This window comes from Prorops nasuta, unplaced genomic scaffold (assembly GCF_024137725.1).
Source record: "Prorops nasuta isolate Cenicafe-Biocafe unplaced genomic scaffold, Cenicafe_Pnas_1.2 PNAS00008, whole genome shotgun sequence".
Taxonomy (NCBI): domain Eukaryota; kingdom Metazoa; phylum Arthropoda; class Insecta; order Hymenoptera; family Bethylidae; genus Prorops; species Prorops nasuta.
Genome location: NW_027116805.1, coordinates 2,492,110 through 2,510,000, shown reverse-complemented (window position 1 = coordinate 2,510,000; position 17,891 = coordinate 2,492,110). Strand labels below are relative to the sequence as shown.

At 45.4% G+C, this 17,891-nt stretch overlaps 1 protein-coding gene across 11 annotated transcripts in view; it reads left to right on the top strand.

Annotated features, from left to right (window-relative positions):
- Eip93F (Ecdysone-induced protein 93F) overlaps window positions 1–17,891 on the top strand; it is a 58,817-nt gene that overhangs the window by 15,980 nt on the left and 24,946 nt on the right. For 2 of the 11 annotated variants that reach the window (XM_066731321.1, XM_066731323.1), the window contains exon 2: window positions 130–561. The exons of 7 other annotated variants lie outside the window; for them this stretch is intronic. The gene's annotated coding sequence lies outside the window, so the exon portion shown is untranslated. Of the gene's footprint in view, window positions 1–106; window positions 562–17,891 lie in introns of all 11 variants that reach the window. 2 more of the 11 variants (XM_066731322.1, XM_066731324.1) reach the window with 2 other exon arrangements.

Below are 17,891 nucleotides of genomic sequence, written 5' to 3'. Positions count from 1 at the left end.
ATTTAACCAAGAGTTTTTTAATAAATAGAAAAATACGCGGGCAAATGTGAAGAAGGAGTAGAAGAAGAAGATGATAAAATGGTGTTAATGAGAATCGTTTTATTAGGTGGTTCGTGTGAAATTGTTCAGGTTCACCGGAGATCGAAGTCTTTTCTTACATTAGGCCGGTTTGACCTCGTTAGACCTACCCATGCAGACGCCTTTTTGGATCTTTTTTTTTCGTTTCGACAAAAAATAACGCTCGAAAGAGATAAGATATGAGACATTCGAAGATATCGAAATAGTCTATCATTCGTAAAAATAAAGAAAAAACAAAACAAAAGATTAGCAACTGATCTGGATGTTTCTTCGAATTCATGGTGATTGTGTTTTGAGCCGTGAGACTTTTGTGTTTGTTTCTTTCGTGTGCACTCTGTCGAATTTCAAGGACGCAAACAGTGCCAGTGCGCTTGCGATTTCTGGAAAATCCCACCTGATTGGATCGTCGAATCACGTGGAGGCGCGCCAGCTTGACGAGGATTGCCGGTCAATCGTGAAAAACTGAGGTTTTCAGTAAAAACGGTAATTCTCCGTGTTAATAATTTTTGTAAGTCAGTGAAACTGTTGCAAATTTAGGAATTTTGGTTGCATTGGAATTATTTGGGCGGGAGGGGGGGGGGGGGGGTTAAGAAAAATCTAATGTTTTTCCGATGGAGCGTTTTCGCGTATTATTATGCTGCTGTATACATATACTGTAACGACTGAATATAAGCCGAGATTCCTGGATGTTTACATCCCGTGAACCATTTACAGTCTGCCCAATCGACCGGTGCTCGCTTGGTTCGCGGGGCAATTAGAACGTGGCAAAAAAATAACCGGTGAATTAACATGGGACGCAGTGCGTGCATTATACTATACAGTGGTGTTCGAGGGAACGTTTCCTTATTGTTTTTTTCCCTTTGATGTTACACGCTTCCTCCTCGAGTCAATTTCATTCCGCCACTCTGATATATGCTATGCGAACTTGGCACTATTACTGAATTTATCGTAAGAGAGAAAAGTATACGGTGAGCTGCTGACTCAGATGTTATCCAGAGAATTTTTGCCCCTTCTTCCACTTCTTCTTCTTATTTTTTGACAGAAAAGCTTTTAGTATCCGATTACCGCTGATAAGCGTTTAACATTGTTAGTGTTACTTCGCGTATTGAAGATAGTAATCGAAATGGCATCATTAAAACGTAATCAGGAGTTCGCGCAGCGGTTATGTAATTATCTTAGCGTACAATCGCGACAATGTGCTGAATGCAATGAAATCGACAAACCACCGCCGATTATGCAGCTATTTGCAATTTCGCTTCATCGACAAAATTTCGATAAAGATGCAGCCTTGATTTGGAGCTTCATGGGGGGAGGGGAGAAACTATTGAAAAAAATGCCATTCGATCAAAAATTCATTTTCACGAGAGAGGATTGTTTGCGCCAGAGATTCGCGGCTCTGCTGCGCGTGTTTCACGATTGGCGAGCGTATAGCAACATCTTTATCCTCGCACGTTTTCAGCGGGTGATCGAGAAAGTTCGGCACGTTTCATCGACAAGTATTTTCAATCACGGCCGGTTCAAATGCAAAGCAAACTCGGCTCGCAGCGAATTTCAAACTTTCGACGCCCAAAGTCCTGGCGTGACCCTCTTTCGCGCCGGAAGCCCTGCATTATCCGCGTACGCTCCTTGACAATTCGGCAAAATTACCAGGGACGATTTCCCCAAAAGTTTTTCAAATCGCTTCTTTCTCCGGGTTTCGAAGGTGGGAGCGGATAATTGTATATTTGTATGCTTGACGAAGTTGGTTGTAATTTCTGCTTGATCCTTGTGACTCGCTCGTTGGAGAACAATTTAAAGGGAGGAGAGGAGGAGGAGGGAGGGGGCGGAAAGTTGTCCAAGGATGATTATAGAGAGTGGCTCTCGCGATGGGGGATGGGACTTCGGAGCTTCCACGTATGGCTCGTTTCTACCAAGGTCGTTTAGAAATCCCAGAAGCCGTCGGTACTAATTTTGAGCGGTGGATTTCGCGGTAAAGACGCGAAGACGTCCATCCATTACTTCTTGTTTTAGAAAGCTGAAATTCGCCGTATTCAGTAGGTTAAAGTAGAAAATTCGGTTGACCTCGATTTAGAACAGCGCGTACGTCGTGTCAAAGTCCTTAACCATCGACAGACTCTTATACTAATATTGTTGCTCGCTCCAATCATTCTCATCAAAATTGCCAGTGAAACAATTAAAATCTATATCGAATATCTTCGAAACAGTCCACGCGAAGGATTTTCCACCTCCTCGCGGTCCAAATTTCCATGGATATTCTCTCTCTCTCTCCTGCTGGAAAAGAAAAAAGGCTGAAAAACCTAAATAGTTCGATGAGTCTCTAAATTGTAGGGATTAGCTTTTAACTACCCTGTGGTTTTTTTTCCGTTGTTTTTTTTTTTTGGACTTGAACAAAAAGCAAATTTTCCTGTCGGGATAAAATATGTATGAGCCAGTTGACGGTTGTTGGAATGTTATTACAAAATTTACGAAATAGAATGCGACAAGGTAGAAAAATAAAAATGGCGACTACGGCCACAGTTACCGCAGGAAGCTAAAAAATTATTTGAAATTTAACGGAGAACGGCGGCGGAGGGGGGTGGGTGGACAGTGGAGAATGTGCGTTCTACGAAAAAAATTGCCACTACAATCATTATTATTATTGATAGAATTGTTTTTCTTGAAGAATCGAGTGAACGTTGACCCACAAAACTGAACGTTTTCTCCGGCGATTAGGTGACGCGCGACGACTCTTCCAATCGTGGCCAATTAGCGCGTCGCCATTCGATCCGCGCGATTTTTGTTTTCCATTTGTAAAACCAATTTGTAAAACACTCTTGTGCCTTACGTCTGCTCTTGGCGTGGATTGCTTGGAAAACCGCGAAGCCTAGTCATCGCGTCATCCGATCGATACTGATTTGCGCTTCAATTTTCGCCGCTAGAGACTGTAAAAGTCACGGCGCCAGGAAGAAGACCCTCTGCATAGTTTTTGCTCGTAATTTACACGCGCATAAGAGAAAAAGATAACGCATGCTAGGAATAATATATACTATATATATATATATATATATATATATATATATATATATATAGAGGTATATATACAAGGATGTGCTCGCGGTAGATTCGTGTTTGGAATAATTGTAATTGGGAAGGACGAGTTTGGTGGGGGGAATAGGAAAGAAATCTTGCGCGTTGGGCGGGGAGTGAATAATACCGAGAGGGAGAGTAGAGTAGTAGTATAGTAATAGTAGTAGTAAGAAGGGGGAGGACGGAGGAGAAGAAGCCGTGACTAGGAATAGATGGGGAGGTGGGGGGAGGGGCTAAAAACTAGACAAAGGAGTTTTCTGGAGGCTGCGTTGGCAGAGAATAGTTATCGAGTGACCTTGGGCATCCAGCGAAAGGTGTTTCTGTCCGATTGGATTCTTGCGCAACGAATTCTTCGCACCAAGGAATTTTTTTATCTCGTTTGCTGTTGCCATAATATCCTAGGCGTCGGTATCGCATCGCAGCCGTGATTTCAGGCTGACTGGCGCAACTATTTTGAAAATATTCGCGCTTGCGGGCTTTTCAAGCTCGGCCACAATGGCGCAACCTGTTGCACGCCGCCATCGGCTTAGAAACTAAGCGCCGACCACCGCACGCTCCGCTATGAAAGACGCGTGTCTGCTTAAATTTTGCATCCTCCCTCCCTTTCTTTCTTATCTTAACGTGTGTGTGTGTGTGCGCGCGCGCGCGCATGTGTAGGAGAAAGAGAGAGAGAGAGAGAAGCACGAACGACGAGATCCTCGAGAAAATCCAAGCGAGCGCTGCGCGACATTCGAGTCGGTAGCCAGAGAGCAGAGCCTCCGTGGCTTATATTGTGTGGTATACATAGTATACGTATACTGTATTATCAGATGGTGAGCGTGCGTGAGTGAAGTGGAGGGGCTGGAGTGAGGCAAAATGGCCGGCAGATTTAGACTTACGTAACTATCCGTTTGCCGAACGGGCTGGGCCGCTCTTTTTCTTTCTCGAAGCGCCAAGAACGCGTCCGTCCGCGGATCAGTGAGAGAGGAAGGGGGCAAGGGGGGCAAGGATGAACCGCCGCTGCGCAACGTAGTAAAACTAGTTCACACTACGCACACGTACAGCTACATCGTACGAATGCTCGCATACTTTTTTGCGTCGATTGAAATCGACCGATAATTCGATGAGCGATATTTTGCAAAGTTCGAGCAGTGGTCTCTCCGAAGAAGCCAGTGGACGGCGATATATAGAACGTCGCGGAATCTAAAACGGGCTAGCTGCTAAAATGTCAGTCGGATTTCAGATTACGCAAGTCCCACCGAGAGATCCTGACCTCTGCCACACACAGCCGTGCCGCACTTGCGGTCTTCATTTGATTCTTGCGCGACGTCCGAAAAAAAAAAAAAAAAAAAAAAAAAAAAAGGAATAACGCCCAGGCATCGAACGCGTAAGAGCACGTACGACTGCCGTAGCTCGATCGATTTGTAAAATGATAAGCGGAAGATGATAAAGAACAAAAGGACTAAGTGTGTGAAAAATGCAAGGAGGCGAGATTAGCCGAGCGTCGTTCAATTACACTAGCTATATGTATATAATGGTCCAGCTGTAAGAGAAAAATGGTTAAAAGTATATACTTGTTTAGCCGGAGTTCTGGTTGCGGCCAATAAGTGAGAGGGTAATGCGCGACACAGTGGTGACCTTACACTTAGGAGTGATTCTATGTAAACATAATGTAAATTGCTCATTGCAGAAAAACAGCTATTGTCCTTTCACTGCACTTTGAATGTGTCAAGTGACAGTACATAAGCTGAAACTTCCTCGGCAGCTAGGCCTTTGCGCGCTGACATTTAATCGTACAGAATAATATAATAGTTAAATTTCTGTGCGTTTTTACAATGAAACGGGAGCTAGTATGTACCCATATCGCTTGGCCGTGCAGGCGAGCGAGCCTACGAGGTTTACCGAAGCATCGTTCGTATCGAAATTAGTCAAGGCGAGAACGCATTATTTCGCAAGGATCGATGAAGAAATTGAGAATGTCGGCTGGCCGTCGCTAAATAAATGTATTCCGTACCCACGTGCCATTTTCCCAACGCGCGCAATCGCAGGCACACTGCCTTACCCACGGACAATATCTGCCTACGCGAGCACGTCGAAACAAGTCGTCGTCCTTTTACCTGACTGCGTACGAAAAAAAGCCAATCGTCAATCGCACCGGCAATACAGCCTTAACGATATACTCTATAACGGACAATATCGACAGTCCACGAAAAAAACATTCAGGCCAATCAGCATCCACGGAAATCTCGTTCCACTTTACTACTTCACCCCCCGCACGCTACCTCGATCTCCACTCGGAGATCTTGTAACTCTCAAATTGTATTCTCCATCGAGGCACGATTTATTCGTCTATGCGAAAGTTACTTTGCGGCCAGAATTTCTTGTTCAATTATTTATTCTGCCGTTATTTTCCATTCCATTAAATTTATTGGCGCGTTTCAAGAGGAGAAAGACGAATATCGAAGATCGCGCGGCATTAGAATCGTTCACGAACGCCAACGATAATTACTGCTCCTTCTCAAAAGTCACGGGATAACTCGAGCTCCGCAATTATGTCACTTTAAAGGCTGCGTTCCGCGTCCGATGGTTTCAAGTTTACGGAATCCTCATAAATATGATAATAAATAATTTTACAATTAATAGACTTTGGAAAGCCTCGTATAATTAACGAAATTCCTATTCCGATGGAAAATCTATCCGGGGGTAGGAGAGGAGGGGTGGGGGAGGGGCAGACGCAGAAAAATTGGCCAAACTTGCGAGAAGTTTATTTCAGTCCAATGGCTGTTACGTCACCGATGATAAGATCTTAATAACAAGCGAAGAGAGAGAACAAACCGATGTGCAAGCGAGACGGAACTACGGTGGCTGAAAATTATTGTACTGGCAGTATGTACGCATCACACGAAATAAACCGAGAGACATGGTGGGGGAGGGAGGAAGGAGGGAAGAGGGAGCTAACGCAGAAATCGATAGCACATACATAAGTAACACGAAACTGTTTAACGAGTCGATAATGCAGCTACATCGAGATTTCTCGGTACTAGATACGAATATCAAATACCTTATAAACTTATTTCCATCCCTATCACTGCGCAAACTATATAAAAATCTCGGCGAATCAAAGTTTCCCATGGGGGGGGGGATGTGGAAGGGAAAGGGGTGAGGTGGGGAGGGTAGGAGACGAGGGAGGGGGAGAGGGGGAGAGTCGGCAAAGGAAATAACGAGTAACGTAACGATACGGCAGAAATAATCCCTAGGTTTTTCCCTATTTTAACGTTGGGAGGTAAGAGTGTAGTGTTGTAACAATATCGAGGCGATTTGGCAACAATGGTGGAAATGGTTGGTTATCAAGCGTCGCTGACACTCGACGGTACGGACGTCAATGTGTGTACATGTATGTGTGTGTGTGTGTATACGCGTTTACCGAAACGCCTTGGGTTCTAGCCGGTGTCAAGCTCGTCTCTTATTCCTTCAGTTTGTTCTCTCTCTCTCTCTCTCTCTCTCTCTCTCTCTCTCTCTCTCATTCTGTCCTTTCTGTCGCACTGTCTCCACTTTGCATAAACGTTTATTGTCAATTTGGGGGGAGAAAAGGCCCGGCCGGCCGGCCGGCGAGCAAAGCAAAAAGAGCGAGAGAGCGGACATGCGATGCGCGCAGTAAAAGTAATGGACGCCGTTACTGCGGATTTTACGACGACTACCGGCCAAGAAACTCTTCCAGGGAAGGAACGTTTTTCCCGGAGAGAATCGTCCAGCGGCGTAGCGCGCGTTCGCTCAACCCCACCACGATATACCCATCTACCACCCAACAATACTAGATTCTTGATATGACAAACTCTATTAAGCGCATCGCGCTCTCTTTGTCTCCCTAATCGAGCAAATGTGATCATTTCCAGAAAAGGAAATCTCCCCTCCCCCCTTTATCCCCTTGCCAAACCACCAGAAAATCTCCAGAGAGAGTCTCCGTCAAAATTATTATTTTATTATTCTTTTTGCAACGCGTCTATTTAAAGAACGCTCGTAATATTGATTTTACAGAATTTTTCACGGTAAAGTTTAATTGGTTGTACAAAATTGTAATGCAGGAATCGCCTTACGATGTATTATTATTGGTTTAATATTTAGCAAATAATAACATCAATTGACGTTTAATTACTTAAAATAAAGATAAAAGCGTTTGAACGAAATCCCCGACCGTATGGCTGATTTGCCAGCTCTATAGCAAAGTATAATAATAATAAAAAGTGATAAAATAAAATGCAAATTCTTTCACAAAAATTCCATGCGGATTAAAATATTCAAGTGCTAATGGGTAATTTTTCGAAGAGAATGTGTAGGAGAGACGGTGAAAAATGGTTTTGATTAATGAATTATTGCGAGATTAATAGGAGAGGTAGAAGGAATCGATTGGTTGAAATTTGTTGGTAGAGAAATATGCGTGGCTCTCTTATAATGTTAGCTATATGGCAAACTGTCGTCTGCACACACAGTATTCTCAAGAGTATTTTTCGTGTTTCAACTCCCATTGAAACTAGCGTGGCGTCCAAATTGGTGTGCGAGTCGAGGATGTGTTCGTGCACGTGTGGGATAAGGTTCGTGTGCGTGGGCTAAATTCGCAAGTGGTTATGTGCATTGTATTTGTGTGCTTGTGTGAATGCGCGCAGCCGCGTGCAACGCGTGTAATGCGTGCGAACAAGAAGAAGAAGAAGAAGAGAGAGAGAGAGAGAGAGGCGGGGTAGTGGTAGTGGAAATAGAGAGAGGGGGGGGGGACTCTGCGATGTTTTCGCGTCGGACAGTAAATGCATGCAAGTGCATTTCGTTGGACAACGACGCCGGTAGCGTCCCCATTCTAGTTCGGCTATCTACACCGCTAAGTTTACGTAACCACGCGAAACCTGTCAGCCTGCATTTCGGCGTTAACCAATGGCGACTGCCATTGTTCATCCCTAGCTCCTTCCACCACCTTGCGCTACATCCAACCCTCTTTACAACCCTATTCCTACGCTGTAAATGTTCTTCTCCTCCTACAATGTTAACTAACGGTTTCTGTCTCTCTCTCGCACTAGCCTCCTTCGAGTGTTCACCAAATATTTTTAGTTACACTCTATTCGTAACGATCAAAATATTTGATTGAAAAAAAAAATTGGTTTATCATCGAGGTATCGTAATGGGAAAAATCTTTTGTATAACCAAGGGTAAAAGAGATTGATAAGTCGTGGGGGATTCGTGGGAGGAATCGATCTAGTCGAACGTATCGCCTGTTATGTTATCAGCTTTCTGTCAAGGACAAATTTGGCGTCCGTATGCGAGAGCTCTCCGACTGACAATGTTCGATATTTTTGTGTCCTCTCATTTCGCCAAACTTGACTATTCATTGTTTCGGCTTAATAAAATTACTTCTTTTCCATTCGGATTTGTCAATTGGTCGAGTATAATACTCCGAGAGAGTAGCATTCGATTCAGTAAATTCATCAAAGCCAGAAATACTAACGCAAAAATTAGGTCGCGCGGAAATCGAAGAAAAAAAGCAGGTTTGAAAGGTTTCATTTGAAACGTATATAGGTGTAGTAAGAAGTCATGATGGACGGCTAGTGTAAGTAGAAAAAAATTAGTTAACGAGGTAAATGGATTCAACGTTAATGCATTAATCTCGTAGTATGGTTAAATAAATTAATTCTCGCTCGTGTGCATTGTTTGCCACATTGTTTGGTCACAATAGCGGACAGCTCATAGTAGCATATCCGCACAGTGTAAATGACAACTCTGTTTGCTTCGCTTATTTAGACACGCAGTTTCGATGCATCTCAAGATTTGCTCTGCTTCGAAACAATACTAGGCCGGTCGAAATTGCCAATATTGACACACTCGTGTATTCTATATGTTCGTATATATATATATATATATATATATATATTATTTTGGAGAATTTTAAAGATGTTGTTTCACCCTGACGCGAGAAAGAGAGTCGAGTTGCGCGTGCGTTTTGCTATAGTATATGTGTGTGTGTGTGTGTGTGTTTGAGATAGAGAGAGATGAGAGTGACAGGGAGCCGGTGGCAGGGAGTCAACAAGTTGTTCAGCCGGACCACCCCTTCCCCAACCAAGGCCCACTTCCTATAATTATTAAACGTCACGTATCGCGTCAGTAGCGACCAATTTAGATTGTATCCCCCCCCCCCTTCCCGCGCTACCAAGAGACGATTTTCGTCGGTGTGTTTCAATTTTCGTTCGCCTGTCATTGTTGATTTTCCTTTCCATCGCGCTTCGTCCACCGAGATAACGCAGACGCTCTCTCCTAGTCTCAATTGCAGCTATAATAGACCCTCCTCTCTCGAATCCATTGAAACGCTTAAACGGTAAAATGTGCTGCGAGATTTGTTCGGAGATAGGTGCACCTGTGACGTAACCGTATAACTTTAACGCCTTTTATCCTTCTTCCATATAGCTCATCCTCCCTCATCGTCACACAGAGCTCAAACTCTGTATTAAATAACGCTGCGGGCTATCGATGCTGCCGCAAGTAAATGTCTATCGCAAACAGCTTATTAAGCAAAACGACGAGTATCGCTGTAATTAAATCCTCGTTCGAAAATTTTAGCCGAGTGTTTCTCGAAACTTCAATAATGTTTTCAATAAGAATTAAATTTGACTCTGATGCTATTGTTGTATCGCGTTAAGGCTTCTTGCGAGGGTTCTTCTTTTTAATAGGGGAGAAGGGGTGGGAGGGGGTGAGACTGATGGAGAGCGGTGGGAAATTCGCCTGGTCGTTGAACGTAGGCCGGTCGATTCGGCGTTTATATCCATACCGGAAAATCATCCGGTATGTACCGGTCTAGTCTCTCCCTGAGTTTCTCTGCGGCTAGCAGGCACGTATACTCGTGTGAATCCGTACACGTGTGATATCGGCGCGATACAGTCGATATATATATATATATATATATGTATATATGGTGTGTGCACACTAACTTCCGACCTCCTCCCCTTCCATCTCTCTTCTCGAACGTGACAGGCGTCAGGAAAATCCGCGATTGCCCCCTTCGCAAATCCATAAATTTTATTCGCCTTCCATTTCCCTACACATCCACCAGAGACCCTTTTTTTCCCAGACGAAAAACTTTGCGGTCAACGAGATTCATTCTTCGTCATATCTCTCGTACACACACACACACACACACACGTGTGTGTGTGTGTGTATGTGTGTATACGAGCGGGAGAAGCGTGTTTCACGAATGAAGAAAATTAATTGCTCTAGGAAGCCTAAAGCATCGGGGCAAGACACGAAGTAAATTTCCTAATTTCCAACTTGAGAGAGAGCGTATACCTCGGCCATTTGCCATTACTCTCTCTCTCTCTCTCTCTCTCTCCCTTCCTCCAAGGAAGGAGGAAATATTAATTTCAAGAATTTTTCCATCCGACCCGAGGGTGGAAGCTAGGGAGGAGCATTAATTTGCAAAGTCGTAAACAAGACGGCTGCTGTCGATACTTTTAATAAAATGCTAGCAATTAAATTGCGCGGAGACCAGTAATGGCCGGCCGGGCGAGAGGGGTCTCGGAAAAGAACGGTGCTGCTGGTGGCTACGTCGGGGGTGAAAGGTAATATCGAACTCGTATTTTAAGTGGGGGAGGAAGAACCGAACCGAGGACGAAGGGGTGAGAGGGGATGAAAAAAGAACTCGGAGAAACAAAAAGGAACTCGCGTCTTCGAGCTGTGTTGGCTCGGTTGTAGTAGCAGCGGTGCAGGCGGTAGTGGTAGTGGTGCTGCGCCTGCTGCTGGTGGTGGTGATGGTAGTTAACCCCCACCCTCTTGCGACAACCACCCCTTGCAGTTTCCACTCCTGGCCACCCCCGACCCCTTCAACCTCCTGCAGCCCCCGCCAGCCTCGGGTTCCTTTTCCTCTTCCTCCTCTTCCTTCTCTCATCCTGCGTGCTGCTACCGCCACCGCCACCACTGACTACTCCCTCTTTTTCTTCTTCTCGTTCGCTCGTTTCCTCTGTGTCTCCTGGTTTCTGAAATTTTTGAATATCCGATCAATAGGCGAGCCCCGGCAAAAAACAGGGAGCGGCCGCGATACTCCTCTCTGACCATCCTGTCGATGTCCCTCCGTTCTCACTACTACGACCACTGCCACCGTCTCTACCCTCTTTCCGATTTATCGCTTTTACGCCCTTCTTCTACTTGCAAAATACAACTCTTCTCCCTCTCTCGATCTCTAATTTTTAGACCATTAAAATAATGGCACTTTTTAAAAAGATACCCTTGCAATAACATAAAGATAATAACGATGAACGCATGTTTCATTGTCGAGCTGAATTTTTCACGTTGGACACGTGTACGTGTGGGGGTAAAGTTGCCGGTGTTTGTGTGCGAGTCGAGCACAAGTTGGTCGTAGAATTATTGGCTGCCGGCTACAATGCTATAGAGCAACTAGCTAGAGCACGGAAGTGTGACAGGTGGTGCTTGGAGTCGTTCTCCCTCAGAGGTACAACGTTAACTTTCCGTCTCGGGTAAATGCATCGATTACGCGGCTGGTCTCGATCGAAAAAAACAAACTCTAGATAAATCTTCTTTTATACAGGGAGTACGCTACCATTCCATTCCAAGTCTCTCCATATAGTGGGTATAATATATACCCCATGCAAATATTATTTATCAATCCTTTATTTATTTCCTTACGGTCATTCTCTCAAATCGATGTATTTTTAACAAAACAGCAAATTGGAAAATTGTTTGAGAACAACTTGAAAGTTCTGTGTTTTTCCTACGGACGTAGAAAGAGAGAGAGAGAGAGAGAGAGAGAGAGAGAGAGAGAGAGACGCGACGGTGCTTTTAAAAATCAGTAAACATTGAATGAGGGAAAGAGAGTCAAAAATGATTGGGGCGATGACTGAAAGAGGAAGAGAGAAAGGGAGAGAAGAGTAGAGGGGGGCTTGCTCATTTGGCTCGACGAAGTACTTTTAGCAACGGTAGACAGGGGGGTTTTCACATGGCAACGGGTTTTTCGTCGGGCTTTTGATTTCGGGCCTCGCGCAGTCATCGTCTTGAGGGTCGCGTCGGCGAGTTTTGAAGCGTTTCATAATTGAGACTGCAGTCGCTGCTGGGGGTTGCTGTAGCGCGAGGATCGATTTTTTTTCGGCTTAGGAACACACACGAGAAAAGCGGACCGAGAAAAAGTGATAGAGTGAGTGAGAGAGAGAGAGAGAGAGAGAGGGGGGGGGAGGGGGGAGGGGTGAGGAGAGGAAGCGAGAGGCAAGGTGAGGTGAGATGAGTTTTAAAGGGGTTGAAGGGTGCGACACACGCACGTTACGTGAGAGGGAAAACCGAGCGGAGGTGGCTCGTCGTCGGTTGCTTTTCGACAAAGAGGCGACGACGCTTTTTTATAATTGCGTTTTTAATTTGATGGATTCTTTGATGCATTTCGCCGTGCTTTCGGGCGATGAAGGGAGAGAGAAAGGGGATGTCAGGATTGCGCGCGGAGGTGGTGTTACATACTGGGCTTGTGGGGGAGGGTGAGGGAGATTTGGAGTTCTATCGCCGGACCAAGCCAGCTAGCATTCTTCTTCCCACCTTCTCCAATGCGCCGCTACCATCCCAACCTTCCATTCTTTTAGCCTCCAGGACCAGTTACGTGGACACGCATACACCTTCTACTTGCTGACAGAGTTTCCTACGCGTCTACGTGTTTTTCCACCCTTCTTCTCATTTCCCTCCCCCACCCACGCCACATCCCTACACATCAGACTAAATTACTTTCAATTGCGTCTCCCTCAGGCATTTCCAGCTAGATTCCCTACATTCCGATTTTTCAGCCGTACACCTTCCTCCTCCCAAGAATCGAGAGCACACGAAACAATACTCGCTTCTATTTTCCAACTTTGAGGAAACAAAAAGGAGAAATTGTACAATTTCATCAACTCGCAAAACTCACAAGGGACATTCTCAGGGGCAATTTAATTAGTGGACAATTATCGTTCGAAAAATGAAGCTTTGATAAGAGTTGACGTAGTAGGACGAAATTTCTCCAGGCGTTTTGGAGAGCGGCCAATTGTCTCTTTTGCTCTTTCGCAGACTCAATCGTAGCCGTTACACGAAAGGGGTAATAGGGAAGGAGGTGTGCCGAGGCTCGACTCGCCGATTAAAGTTATCCGAGGGCCTAGAGCGAAATTAGATTTCTCCGTACTAATCCTTTGACTCTCTCCCTCTTTCCTACGTAGAAAAAATAAATTGGAAACATCCGTAAGCGCTCGTATTTCCATTGGGATTCCTAACTACCGCGGCTTCGAATCACGATGTGAATTCTTGGTAGCTTTTGGAGAAGGCTGAAAGACGAATTCGATGTAGGAAAGCGACGCGCTTGCCAAGAAGCACCACCGGCACGCAATTAACGCCTAAAAGTCTTGTGACACGGTGGCGCGTGTTAGAGTAGGGTGTGCTACGGATACGAAGGGAAGCGGGGTGTGTCTGGAGAATTGATTACGTTACGCGAGTAGTCGTCGCGCAAGATCTGGCTAAATCATCATATAGCTTCGTGCTGAAAGAGAGCGACGTTTGAAATAACAGGGACAACGCCTGTGTAAAATAAAATGCATTTGTATATGGCTATTCTCGAAAGAAAGAGCGAAAAACTTATGAAATTGGCCTATATGTACCGATAAGGTCGATGACGGAACTAAATAATAGTAATTGAAAAGTGGAACATTGACGAGAAGGGGAGCGGCCAGTGTGGCGATGGTGGTGGTGGTTTAGGTTCGCAAAAGGAGGATACGAGTGGTGGCTTCTAGTTGTGGGGGTGCGGGAGGTAAGGGGTAGGAACGAACTGTTGCTTCCCCGAGAGCATGCGGTGCTCTGGTACTTCTGACACAGGATTTTCGAGAGCCTCCAAACAGGATTTCAACATCTCCATGCGAACCTTCTCGATTTTCACCTTCAAATAACGCTGAGCATTGGCCTAGCTTTTTCGCCTCCTCCTTCACTTTCTTTCTAACTTTCAAGTCCCCGCACAACCACCCAAACGATCACGAAATTTTACTCCGGTTGCTCCCCCGATTTTCATCGTACAGTATACACACTTTCTCCTGCCGATCAGCTGTTTCGACCCGTAGAGCAATCAATTTCCAGCTGAAATGAAGAAAAGATTGCGAGAGAGATTTGTATCGCATAATTAACGTCATTGGCGAACAATTTTATTAGCCTGATTACTCGTTACTCGGTACTTACTTTGATGCAGTACCAACAACGACGATAATGTATAGCAACGAATAAAACGATTATCCAATAATTCGTTGTATCGGCTTGGAATATCTTGAGAGTCGTGATGCTCTCCCGTATACCATTAGCGTCCATCTCATCTTTTACGAGGGCGCTGCCTATTATTAGCCATTTTAGGGGATTCTTTGATCACGCTTGGTAGGGTTGATCCAAGAGGGTTGAACAAATATGTGCTTGCCAGACCGTAAAAGCCTCCGAAAAAGGAGAAGAAAAAAGCACATGGAAAATATTTACACCTCGGGAGCACCTTGGACGGATAATTAATGGCAAGTGCACAAGGGAGGAGAATATATATATATATATATATATATATATATATTATAAAAGTGTATTGTGACTAATGCCTGCGTTGGAAGAGAATGAAAGGAGAATGTAAAAAATGGCGGACTGTAGAATTTTAGGGATGTGCGATATGATATGGTGGCTGTAGAGGAAAAGAGTGAGGGATAGGGGGGGGGGAGGGGGGGAGGGGGGGGGGGAGACAGAGAGGCAAAGAATGAAGAAAAGAAGGAAGGAGGAGCGAGAGGGAAGTTTGGACGGCAAGGGTGAGAGTGAGGGTGAGGGTGAGCGCGATCGTGGGTGGAAGCACGTAAAACAAAGTAACGACGAAATGCACTTCCCCCTCGCAGCCGGGGCAGCCCGAGGGGAAACGTCGAACCAAACGTTAAAAACTAGGAAGAGGAATGATAGAGAGCAGGGGAAGAGTGCGGTGGGAGGATGGGGTTCAGGAGGGAGAAGCCGGGAGAAACTGAGAGGGTGAGATGCTCGGAGGGGGTGCACCCTGGGAGGGTGCCGGGAGGTTATGACAGCCGAGGTATTGAGCGGATCCTTCGTTAAAAAAACGAGAAAGCTGAGGCGCGCGAAACGAAGAGAGAAAGCGACCCAGGGTGGGAAAAAGATGCCAGCCTGAGGTGGCTGAGGGAGAGAGAGAGAGAGAGAAAGAAAAAGAGGGAGAGATAGCGCGAGCTGGAGTGGAGAGAACGGGTAGAAAGAGCGAGAGAGCGAGAGATGATAGGAAAAAAGTGAGCGAGCTAGTCGGGCCAGAGAGGGCAAAGGGGTTGGGTGTGCGCCAGGGAGAGAGAGAGAGATAGAGAGTAGGAGTTGGTGTGGCTGGGGGTGAGAGTGCAGGGCTGGCAACGCTAGAGGTGGTCCAAGGGGTGAGACCAAGTAACCGAATCCAACGCACCCTTGCCTGCTGGACCCCTCTCGGGGGAAAAAACCGAGTGTACCAACCCCCACCAGCCCCACCTACCACCCCAACTTCACCCTCCGCTTTACCCCGAAAACCCCCTCGGGCTACCCACGATGCTCTTCCTCGAGCAGCTTCACCCTCTCCCAAGCTTTTTTCTACTCTCCCGACCATCCTTTTCCACCGGATCGCCTGCTGGCCCACCCCACCCCATCGTTCACTCATCGCCGGATTCCTTCTTCTATCTCCGAAAAATATTCCACCTCGCGTTATTAACCGTTCTCCCAGAAAATTTTCCACTACCGCTCTCTCCCTCTCCCCCCCCCCCATCTCTCTCTCTCTCTCTCTCTGATAATATTCATATAATATGCCACAATTGGAAAAATATTCGTCGCATACAATTTAATTTTCGAAAAATTAATAGCGACTTTGAATTAATCTGGATTTATAGAAATAAATATGTAAAAGAGAGAAATTTCAGTGGTGAAATGGCTTTTTGCATTTTTATAGAACAATGGAAACTTAAAATCGCCGGCACGCTTGAAGGCCGTGGTGGAAGAAAGAGACGGGAGTGGGGATGAGAGCGAGTCATTGGAGGGCTCGGGGATGGGAAGGGGTTACCTCGCGAACGGAAATGCAGGGTGGACACGCGAGTGTGTGCGAAGCTGCCCGGAATCGCGTAATGGGAAAATCGATTAGGGGCAGAGAGTAAGTAAGGCGACCGTCCAAGGTGCGGATACACCGCGTGAGCTTTCTACCCTCTTGCTCTCTCTCCTTTTATCTCTCCTTCTCTCTCTCTCTCTCTCTACCCCTTTATCCATTCCCATCGAAACACCTATCAAAGTATTCTAATATCATTTTTTTTTTGCGTAAACGCAATGAAGAAATATTAAATATTAATTTCAGTCATGAAAACTTTAAATTTGTAGAAAACTGTTTTGACTCCGTTAAAATAGTTTGATAATGATTAGCAAGCATGGAATTTTGTCCAGGAGGGTTCAATGACGTCGATGGGTTGGCTTGTAGAGCATATGCAAACTTCGTGGAAAGTGGAACGTGCGTGCTGGCTGCATCGAATCGATCTTCTCCGGATTCAGCGTCTAAAATAATGCAAGATAGCGAAAAGCAAGGGTGAAAAATCTATCGCGTAGAATTTTTGTAGTCTCTCTATTGCTTCGTTAATTTTGGTCTCCAGACTATTTGAGAAATATTATATACGATTAAAAAGTATACGCAAAGTTTACTACGCTAAACTTTGCTCAAAATATTTTGCTTCGACATTCCTGAATTTAGTTGTAATTTATATACAGAAGCCTTATTACGGAATAGGATTTCGTTTCCCAGATAAGCGTACCTCGCGAGTAATTGCAAGGAGTTGGCAGTGCAACAACAGGAAAAAAAAGCGACGCCCACTTAAGCGAGTGCTCAAGTTCCGCACTTGACTTCGAAAGCCAAGCTGGCTCGATGACACCCCCTCCTCTCCTCTGCCACACCATCGTCTTTTTGTTCCTCCGGTAATTTCTCTCGTCGAGAGAAAATTGCAAACTTTCAAAATATTTATTAAAATTCTCCTCGGGTATTATACGCACAGAGAAATTGTCCGGCGAATAGATCGAGCGATCAATTAATTGATAGAACGACAAACATCAGTTGGTGATTGGCTGAAATTTCGTGAAAAGGATCGAGAGCCATTGTAGTTGGTCGTTTCGACCCTGACAATCGTGCTCTCTGCTAATCGCTAAGCCCTTGTCTCGATTGTTAAATTTCGTTAGAAAATCCATTTGAGAAATGACGTGCGTACCGTTTGGTGGATCTCATCCCTATATATTGACATTGATTCCCTTTGCGATTGACTGTAAAACAAAAATTGGATGATTTGTTCGTGGCAACTTGTTGAAAGGGCGTAGAACCAACAGGTTCGAAAATAGAAATCAATTGGCAAGAAAGGTCTCTTGATTGGGCTTTAGCGTCGCGCAGGTAGGCTTTGCTGATTACGGATATATAAGTGCGAGGTTTTCGTAAGGTGGAAGTGTGAAGGAGTAAAGAGAATAAGCAGAAAAGTTAGGTGGGCGGTGGTGCGAGTGTCCCGGTGGCGAAGGCGATAGAGCGTCGTAGAGTTGAGTTTCGCGATGGGCTTTTGAGAGAGGGGTTTGCGGCCGAAGGGGTAGGTGAGACGGAAAGTAGGAGGAAGGACGAGGGTGTCCGCGGGGGCGGATGAAAGGACGCTTACCAGCTACTACCTATTGATCGCCAATTCTTTTTCTCTTGTTGCATATTAGGCGCACTCCTCGCTCCCTCTCTCTTTCTCCCCCGTCCC